The sequence below is a fragment of the Schistocerca americana genome, unplaced genomic scaffold (assembly GCF_021461395.2).
Source record: "Schistocerca americana isolate TAMUIC-IGC-003095 unplaced genomic scaffold, iqSchAmer2.1 HiC_scaffold_47, whole genome shotgun sequence".
In the NCBI taxonomy this organism is placed as follows: Eukaryota; Metazoa; Arthropoda; class Insecta; order Orthoptera; family Acrididae; genus Schistocerca; species Schistocerca americana.
The window spans coordinates 790,001-800,000 of NW_025726203.1; the positions used below are offsets into that span (position 1 = coordinate 790,001).

The window sequence follows — 10,000 nt, forward strand, 5'->3', positions numbered from 1 at the left end:
TGCATCCTCTCCGCCACATTAGACAATCCACACTGTCATAACCAGACTGGGAGGTCCACTCAGAAAACAGAATATCCCACCCTCCCGACAACCACCATTGCTCAGCCAAGCCACCAACACCCACACATGTCCTACACAGGGGTGCACCCAACATCACAATACTGCCTCCTCTCACAGCACACAAACAATGGCAGGAATGAAAGACACACGTCTGCCACAAGCATGGAATGAGAGCGCCGCCTGTCATGAGCCAAAGGTGCATCCTGACGTGGCAAATCAGATGATGCCGCAGGCATCCACTTACTATAATCACAATCAACAAACCGGCCGCCCCCCCCCCCCCATTAAACCTTTCCTTACAACAATGTGTACCGTAACCTAACCTATATCGTACCGTAACCTAACCTATATCGTACCGTAACCTAACCTATGTCGTACCGTAACCTAACCTATGTCGTACCGTAACCTAACCTATGTCGTACCGTAACCTAACCTATGTCGTACCGTAACCTAACCTATGTCGTACCGTAACCTAACCTATGTCGTACCGTAACCTAACCTATGTCGTACCGTAACCTAACCTATGTCGTACCGTAACCTAACCTATGTCGTACCGTAACCTAACCTATGTCGTACCGTAACCTAACCTATGTCGTACCGTAACCTAACCTATGTCGTACCGTAACCTAACCTATGTCGTACCGTAACCTAACCTATGTCGTACCGTAACCTAACCTATGTCGTACCGTAACCTAACCTATGTCGTACCGTAACCTAACCTATGTCGTACCGTAACCTAACCTATGTCGTACCGTAACCTAACCTATGTCGTACCGTAACCTAACCTATGTCGTACCGTAACCTAACCTATGTCGTACCGTAACCTAACCTATGTCGTACCTTAACCTAACCTATGTCGTACCTTAACCTAACCTATGTCGTACCTTAACCTAACCTATGTCGTACCTTAACCTAACCTATGTCGTACCTTAACCTAACCTATATTGCGCCTTAACCTAACCTATATTGCGCCTTAACCTAACCTATATTGCGCCTCAATGTAACCTATATTGCGCCTCAATGTAACCTATATTGCGCCTCAATGTAACCTATATTGCGCCTCAATGTAACCTATATTGCGCCTCAATGTAACCTATATTGCGCCTCAATGTAACCTATATTGCGCCTCAATGTAACCTATATTGCGCCTCAATGTAACCTATATTGCGCCTCAATGTAACCTATATTGCGCCGCAATGTAACCTATATTGCGCCGCAATGTAACCTATATTGCGCCGCAATGTAACCTATATTGCGCCGCAATGTAACCTATATTGCGCCGCAATGTAACCTATATTGCGCCGCAATGTAACCTATATTGCGCCGCAATGTAACCTATATTGCGCCGTAACCCAACACACGTTGGGCCTTAACCCAACACACGTTGGGCCTTAACCCAACACACGTTGGGCCTTAACCCAACACACGTTGGGCCTTAACCCAACACACGTTGGGCCTTAACCCAACACACGTTGGGCCTTAACCCAACACACGTTGGGCCTTAACCCAACACACGTTGGGCCTTAACCCAACACACGTTGGGCCTTAACCCAACACACGTTGGGCCTTAACCCAACACACGTTGGGCCTTAACCCAACACACGTTGGGCCTTAACCCAACACACGTTGGGCCTTAACCCAACACACGTTGGGCCTTAACCCAACACATGTTGGGCCTTAACCTGCTCTGTAATTGTCATACGACGCGTTAAATTAGTGTAGTGTTGCCTAACTGCAACCCCCGCAACATAGTTTGCTACTCGCACTGCCCGGTCCGCAGTGTATCGCTTCATGTTAAACACCTTGCAGCTATACACTGTAATGTGGATGGCAGCAGGACGTACATGCTCAATGCCCTTTGCAGTTGTTCATTGGCATTTGCAGTTGTTCATTGGCATTCGCATGGCGAAGCACTTAGCCTACGCTGTGGTACGGCCTGTGTCAACTGTCCGCTGATGTTGTACGTCCAAATCACACACTGTACTGCACATTGGTCCTCATGTACTGAATGATACATCGTGGTACATGTGACCGTACAACGACTGCGCCAACAACGGCGAACCATGCGGTCCAAATGTTGTGCACTCAGCTACGTGTCGTCTCCCTATAAGAGCTGGATTGCAGTGTGGTATGCCCTGGATGGCGATCAGCATGAGCCGTCTGTTGATGTAGTGGCGCGTGTTGTCAGACGTAGTCGTCTCTTCTCACACACCGTGATAGCATGGTGCACTGCGTTCCACATCTGCGACATGCGACAGAGGCCGGTTGACAGTCGTTCGCGCAATGGACATCGCATACGTACGGGGGCCACCTTCCACGTGTTCGCGAAGCGTGCACATGTTGTTGCGTGTATGTGGGCAGACATAGTGTGTCGTGACACCTGACACAGGCATGCAACAATCGTTGAATTTGCAAATGGCGATGGACGCCTACGTTTGCTGGTGACGTTACGCAAATGAACAACTGGTAAACCGTTGTGGTGCGGTTGTTCTCGCTAGAGGTGAATCAGTGATGGCGACGATCGGTTGAGCTACCAACCGGTTGTTCCAGCGATACCCACCATGCCCACGAACGTGAATGGCATCTGGGTGTGAAGCGATACGCGGCGGTGGCTGGGTGGGACCGTCCCCGGCCGGTGAGGGGGGGCCTCCCGGCGTGCTGGCCGCGCGGTGCGTGGGCGCACGCGCTACAGCCGGCTGGTGGGGGCGGCCAGTGGCAGGCGCGCCGGCCGACGGAGGCGGCAGGCGGCGCAGCTGCGCGCCGGCGCACCCTGCACGCGGCGCCGTGCGGCCAAAGTAGGTCCTCGCGGGCCCGGTGCGAAGCGCGGTGGACATCTGCAGTGTGCTGGTCCGATTGAGGACTGTGTGCGCTGAGGATGCGCCGCCGCCCGGCGCTCGGCGCCGCGACGCCGTCTGCTGCTCGGTCGCCTCTGCGGTTCTCGCAGGTGGTTTGTATCGCAGCTGTGCGGACGTGTTGGCGCGTGCGCTGTGCTGGGAGAGTTCGCTTCGGCACCCAAGTGGGGCTTTTGTCCTTCTGTGGCGCTGGCGTTGGAGCTGCCGGTCACCGTAGGTGGCGCGTGTTGTCTCCCGCCGGCAATGCCACGACAGCACGCTCCCGGGCCTCTGTCGGCAGCGGCAAGCTCAGTTGGGAGCACGGGTGGTCGCACCTAAAGCGTCTACTCGCCAAACTCCGGGCGATTGCGCCTCTCTCGAACCCGACCAAGTACTTAGGACGGCGCTGCGCGCCGCCGGGACCTGAGAGGGTTTCGAGGTGTATGGTGCAGGGGAGCTCAGCCTCCTCCTGTTTGCAGAATAATTGAGCGGACGCTTGCGTGTTCGCGTGGGCCCCCGGGACACACTCCCGGGCGGCCGGCTGCTCAGCTCTAGTTGACGCAGCTCCCTGGTTGATCCTGCCAGTAGTCATATGCTTGTCTCAAAGATTAAGCCATGCATGTCTCAGTACAAGCCGCATTAAGGTGAAACCGCGAATGGCTCATTAAATCAGTTATGGTTCCTTAGATCGTACCCACGTTACTTGGATAACTGTGGTAATTCTAGAGCTAATACATGCAAACAGAGTCCCGACCAGAGATGGAAGGGACGCTTTTATTAGATCAAAACCAATCGGTCGGCTCGTCCGGTCCGTTTGCCTTGGTGACTCTGAATAACTTTGGGCTGATCGCACGGTCCTCGTACCGGCGACGCATCTTTCAAATGTCTGCCTTATCAACTGTCGATGGTAGGTTCTGCGCCTACCATGGTTGTAACGGGTAACGGGGAATCAGGGTTCGATTCCGGAGAGGGAGCCTGAGAAACGGCTACCACATCCAGGGAAGGCAGCAGGCGCGCAAATTACCCACTCCCAGCACGGGGAGGTAGTGACGAAAAATAACGATACGGGACTCATCCGAGGCCCCGTAATCGGAATGAGTACACTTTAAATCCTTTAACGAGTATCTATTGGAGGGCAAGTCTGGTGCCAGCAGCCGCGGTAATTCCAGCTCCAATAGCGTATATTAAAGTTGTTGCGGTTAAAAAGCTCGTAGTTGGATTTGTGTCCCACGCTGTTGGTTCACCGCCCGTCGGTGTTTAACTGGCATGTATCGTGGGACGTCCTGCCGGTGGGGCGAGCTGAAGGCGTGCGACGCGCCTCGTGCGTGCTCGTGCGTCCCGAGGCGGACCCCGTTGCAATCCTACCAGGGTGCTCTTGAGTGAGTGTCTCGGTGGGCCGGCACGTTTACTTTGAACAAATTAGAGTGCTTAAAGCAGGCAAGCCCGCCTGAATACTGTGTGCATGGAATAATGGAATAGGACCTCGGTTCTATTTTGTTGGTTTTCGGAACCCGAGGTAATGATTAATAGGGACAGGCGGGGGCATTCGTATTGCGACGTTAGAGGTGAAATTCTTGGATCGTCGCAAGACGAACAGAAGCGAAAGCATTTGCCAAGTATGTTTTCATTAATCAAGAACGAAAGTTAGAGGTTCGAAGGCGATCAGATACCGCCCTAGTTCTAACCATAAACGATGCCAGCCAGCGATCCGCCGCAGTTCCTCCGATGACTCGGCGGGCAGCCTCCGGGAAACCAAAGCTTTTGGGTTCCGGGGGAAGTATGGTTGCAAAGCTGAAACTTAAAGGAATTGACGGAAGGGCACCACCAGGAGTGGAGCCTGCGGCTTAATTTGACTCAACACGGGAAACCTCACCAGGCCCGGACACCGGAAGGATTGACAGATTGATAGCTCTTTCTTGATTCGGTGGGTGGTGGTGCATGGCCGTTCTTAGTTGGTGGAGCGATTTGTCTGGTTAATTCCGATAACGAACGAGACTCTAGCCTGCTAACTAGTCGCGTGACATCCTTCGTGCTGTCAGCGATTACTTTTCTTCTTAGAGGGACAGGCGGCTTCTAGCCGCACGAGATTGAGCAATAACAGGTCTGTGATGCCCTTAGATGTTCTGGGCCGCACGCGCGCTACACTGAAGGAATCAGCGTGTCTTCCTAGGCCGAAAGGTCGGGGTAACCCGCTGAACCTCCTTCGTGCTAGGGATTGGGGCTTGCAATTGTTCCCCATGAACGAGGAATTCCCAGTAAGCGCGAGTCATAAGCTCGCGTTGATTACGTCCCTGCCCTTTGTACACACCGCCCGTCGCTACTACCGATTGAATGATTTAGTGAGGTCTTCGGACTGGTACGCGGCATTGACTCTGTCGTTGCCGATGCTACCGGAAAGATGACCAAACTTGATCATTTAGAGGAAGTAAAAGTCGTAACAAGGTTTCCGTAGGTGAACCTGCGGAAGGATCATTACCGACTAGACTGCATGTCTTTCGATGTGCGTGTCGTGTCGCGCAACACGCTACCTGTACGGCTCGCAGTAGCCGTGCGCCGCGTGCGGAACCACGCGTGCTTCTCAAAACTAACGCCAATGTTGTGTGGTACGAGCGCTGAAGCGCTGGAGCGGCTGGCCTGCGGCACCTGGCGCCTGGCGCCGGTTTTGAATGACTTTCGCCCGACTGCCTGTCCGCTCCGGTGTGGAGCCGTACGACGCCCATCGGCCGTGAGGCCGTTGGACACAGAACGCTTGAACAGGGGCCGCCACACGCCTACGTCCCGCCTATGCAACTGTCTTGAAAGAGACAGTGGAAACTAAGAAAAGATCACCCAGGACGGTGGATCACTCGGCTCGTGGGTCGATGAAGAACGCAGCAAATTGCGCGTCGACATGTGAACTGCAGGACACATGAACATCGACGTTTCGAACGCACATTGCGGTCCATGGATTCCGTTCCCGGGCCACGTCTGGCTGAGGGTCGGCTACGTATACTGAAGCGCGCGGCGTTTGCCCCGCTTCGCAGACCTGGGAGCGTCGCGGCCGCCTGTGGGGCCGGCCGCGCCTCCTGAAACGTGCGATGCGCGCCCGTCGCCTGGCGGTTCGCATACCGGTACTTACTCGGTAGCGTGCACAGCCGGCTGGCGGTGTGGCGTGCGACACCTTGTACAACGACCTCAGAGCAGGCGAGACTACCCGCTGAATTTAAGCATATTACTAAGCGGAGGAAAAGAAACTAACAAGGATTCCCCCAGTAGCGGCGAGCGAACAGGGAAGAGTCCAGCACCGAACCCCGCAGGCTGCCGCCTGTCGTGGCATGTGGTGTTTGGGAGGGTCCACTACCCCGACGCCTCGCGCCGAGCCCAAGTCCAACTTGAATGAGGCCACGGCCCGTAGAGGGTGCCAGGCCCGTAGCGGCCGGTGCGAGCGTCGGCGGGACCTCTCATTCGAGTCGGGTTGCTTGAGAGTGCAGCTCCAAGTGGGTGGTAAACTCCATCTGAGACTAAATATGACCACGAGACCGATAGCGAACAAGTACCGTGAGGGAAAGTTGAAAAGAACTTTGAAGAGAGAGTTCAAAAGTACGTGAAACCGTTCTGGGGTAAACGTGAGAAGTCCGAAAGGTCGAACGGGTGAGATTCACGCCCATCCGGCCACTGGCCTCCGCCCTCGGCAGATGGGGCCGGCCGCCCGCGCGGAGCAATCCGCGGCGGGGTCGTGTCCGGTTGCCTTTCCACTCGCCGCGGGGTGGGGCCGTTCCGGTGTGCGGTGGGCCGCACTTCTCCCCTAGTAGGACGTCGCGACCCGCTGGGTGCCGGCCTACGGCCCGGGTGCGCAGCCTGTCCTTCCGCGGGCCTCGGTTCGCGTCTGTTGGGCAGAGCCCCGGTGTCCTGGCTGGCTGCCCGGCGGTATATCTGGAGGAGTCGATTCGCCCCTTTGGGCGCTCGGGCTCCCGGCAAGCGCGCGCGGTTCTTCCCGGATGACGGACCTACCTGGCCCGGCCCCGGACCCGCGCCGCTGTTGGCTCGGGATGCTCTCGGGCGGAATAATCGCTCCCGTCAGCGGCGCTTCAGCTTTGGACAATTTCACGACCCGTCTTGAAACACGGACCAAGGAGTCTAACATGTGCGCGAGTCATTGGGCTGTACGAAACCTAAAGGCGTAATGAAAGTGAAGGTCTCGCCTTGCGCGGGCCGAGGGAGGATGGGGCTTCCCCGCCCTTCACGGGGCGGCGGCCTCCGCACTCCCGGGGCGTCTCGTCCTCATTGCGAGGTGAGGCGCACCTAGAGCGTACACGTTGGGACCCGAAAGATGGTGAACTATGCCTGGCCAGGACGAAGTCAGGGGAAACCCTGATGGAGGTCCGTAGCGATTCTGACGTGCAAATCGATCGTCGGAGCTGGGTATAGGGGCGAAAGACTAATCGAACCATCTAGTAGCTGGTTCCCTCCGAAGTTTCCCTCAGGATAGCTGGTGCTCGTACGAGTCTCATCCGGTAAAGCGAATGATTAGAGGCCTTGGGGCCGAAACGACCTCAACCTATTCTCAAACTTTAAATGGGTGAGATCTCCGGCTTGCTTGATATGCTGAAGCCGCGAGCAAACGACTCGGATCGGAGTGCCAAGTGGGCCACTTTTGGTAAGCAGAACTGGCGCTGTGGGATGAACCAAACGCCGAGTTAAGGCGCCCGAATCGACGCTCATGGGAAACCATGAAAGGCGTTGGTTGCTTAAGACAGCAGGATGGTGGCCATGGAAGTCGGAATCCGCTAAGGAGTGTGTAACAACTCACCTGCCGAAGCAACTAGCCCTGAAAATGGATGGCGCTGAAGCGTCGTGCCTATACTCGGCCGTCAGTCTGGCAGTCATGGCCGGTCCTTGCGGCCGGCCGCGAAGCCCTGACGAGTAGGAGGGTCGCGGCGGTGGGCGCAGAAGGGTCTGGGCGTGAGCCTGCCTGGAGCCGCCGTCGGTGCAGATCTTGGTGGTAGTAGCAAATACTCCAGCGAGGCCCTGGAGGGCTGACGCGGAGAAGGGTTTCGTGTGAACAGCCGTTGCACACGAGTCAGTCGATCCTAAGCCCTAGGAGAAATCCGATGTTGATGGGGGCCGTCATAGCATGATGCACTTTGTGCTGGCCCCCGTTGGGCGAAAGGGAATCCGGTTCCTATTCCGGAACCCGGCAGCGGAACCGATACAAGTCGGGCCCCTCTTTTAGAGATGCTCGTCGGGGTAACCCAAAAGGACCCGGAGACGCCGTCGGGAGATCGGGGAAGAGTTTTCTTTTCTGCATGAGCGTTCGAGTTCCCTGGAATCCTCTAGCAGGGAGATAGGGTTTGGAACGCGAAGAGCACCGCAGTTGCGGCGGTGTCCCGATCTTCCCCTCGGACCTTGAAAATCCGGGAGAGGGCCACGTGGAGGTGTCGCGCCGGTTCGTACCCATATCCGCAGCAGGTCTCCAAGGTGAAGAGCCTCTAGTCGATAGAATAATGTAGGTAAGGGAAGTCGGCAAATTGGATCCGTAACTTCGGGATAAGGATTGGCTCTGAGGATCGGGGCGTGTCGGGCTTGGTCGGGAAGTGGGTCAGCGCTAACGTGCCGGGCCTGGGCGAGGTGAGTGCCGTAGGGGTGCCGGTAAGTGCGGGCGTTTAGCGCGGGCGTGGTCTGCTCTCGCCGTTGGTTGGCCTCGTGCTGGCCGGCGGTGCAGGATGCGCGCGCCTGCGCGGCGTTCGCGCCCCGGTGCTTCAACCTGCGTGCAGGATCCGAGCTCGGTCCCGTGCCTTGGCCTCCCACGGATCTTCCTTGCTGCGAGGCCGCGTCCGCCTTAGCGTGCTCCTCCGGGGGCGCGCGGGTGCGCGGATTCTCTTCGGCCGCCATTCAACGATCAACTCAGAACTGGCACGGACTGGGGGAATCCGACTGTCTAATTAAAACAAAGCATTGCGATGGCCCTAGCGGGTGTTGACGCAATGTGATTTCTGCCCAGTGCTCTGAATGTCAACGTGAAGAAATTGGCGGGAGTAACTATGACTCTCTTAAGGCGGCCAAGTGGCGGCGGTGTGGCTGCATCCGGACTTGGCTTTTCGAAGTGCGGTCTTGATGTAGTCGTGCTGCTGCTGCGAGGTGCCTTCCTTGGGTTATAGTTACAGGGAGAGTGATGCGCAATACATGGGCCTAGCCCTCTTAGCCTCTCCTCTCCTGCGGTCTTCTCCCCTTCTCGTGGGCCCGCTGATTTTCGCAGAGTGGAAGACCGCACCAGGGGCTTGGGGGGGTTACCAGCCCCCCCTCGCATTATCCCTTTATAGTTGGGGGCAGCCGACAAGAAACAAGAGATGGTGGCCCTTCCGCTGAAGGTGCCACCCCAGCTACCCCAGCACCTATCCGGCCAACCGGCCGTAACGAAAATGCGATAGTTTGTGTAGCTCCCTTTGCTTGCAGTGAGTGCCACCGCACTTTTACCACGAAGAACGGTCTCGGGGTCCATCGCCGCCGCCAACACCCTGCGGCCGCCAACGCTGAGATCGTGACGGAGAGGCATCGCGCGAGGTGGACGGAGGAAGAAGTCCTGTCGCTCGCCAAGGCAGAGGCCGAACTGTTCCTTGAGAGGGACGCCCGGTTCTTCTTTGTAAATCAAGAACTTACCAGGATGTTCCCCGACCGAACGCTTGAGGCAATCAAGTGCCGACGGCGGCAAGCTGCCCACAAGCAGCTTGTCCGCCAATTCATGGAGGCACTTGAGATCGGTCGGGGTGAAGAGCCGGCGTCCCGCCGTGGAGCAGCGAGCTCGCTGCCTGACGCGGGCGAGGCCGCTGCGCCGCCCGTCGACGCAGCCGAGGACTTCGCGGCCGACACCAACGGGCCGCCGCCGGAGGGGCCGACTGACGCCGCCATCTGGGAGCATCTGGCGGGGCTACCTGCTTCCGCCCAGCGTTTCTCTGCCCTGGATCGAGTCATTGGTCTGGGGCGGGGCACGCCGCCCGATGTCATCCTGGGCATGCTCCCGGATGCCCTTGCGTCGGTCGGGTCCAGGGGGGAGAGGTCGATCACCAGGACACAGCGGCCGCGCCAACCATCCAAGCGGCCGCCTGCCGCCCCGCCGCTGCAGAAGCGCAAGC

At 57.1% G+C, this 10,000-nt stretch overlaps 2 non-coding genes and 1 pseudogene across 2 annotated transcripts; all 3 read left to right on the top strand.

Annotated features, from left to right (window-relative positions):
- Positions 1-3,456: 3,456 nt before the first annotated feature.
- Positions 3,457-5,366, top strand: LOC124584177. Its single transcript, XR_006974582.1, has one exon. It is a non-coding gene; the product is annotated as a small subunit ribosomal RNA (ribosomal RNA).
- Positions 5,367-5,717: 351 nt separating this feature from the next.
- On the top strand, positions 5,718-5,872 carry LOC124584351. The gene has a single exon (XR_006974705.1). It is a non-coding gene; the product is annotated as a 5.8S ribosomal RNA (ribosomal RNA).
- Positions 5,873-6,060: 188 nt separating this feature from the next.
- The window catches only part of LOC124583817, a 7,944-nt pseudogene continuing 4,004 nt past the window's right edge, over positions 6,061-10,000 (top strand).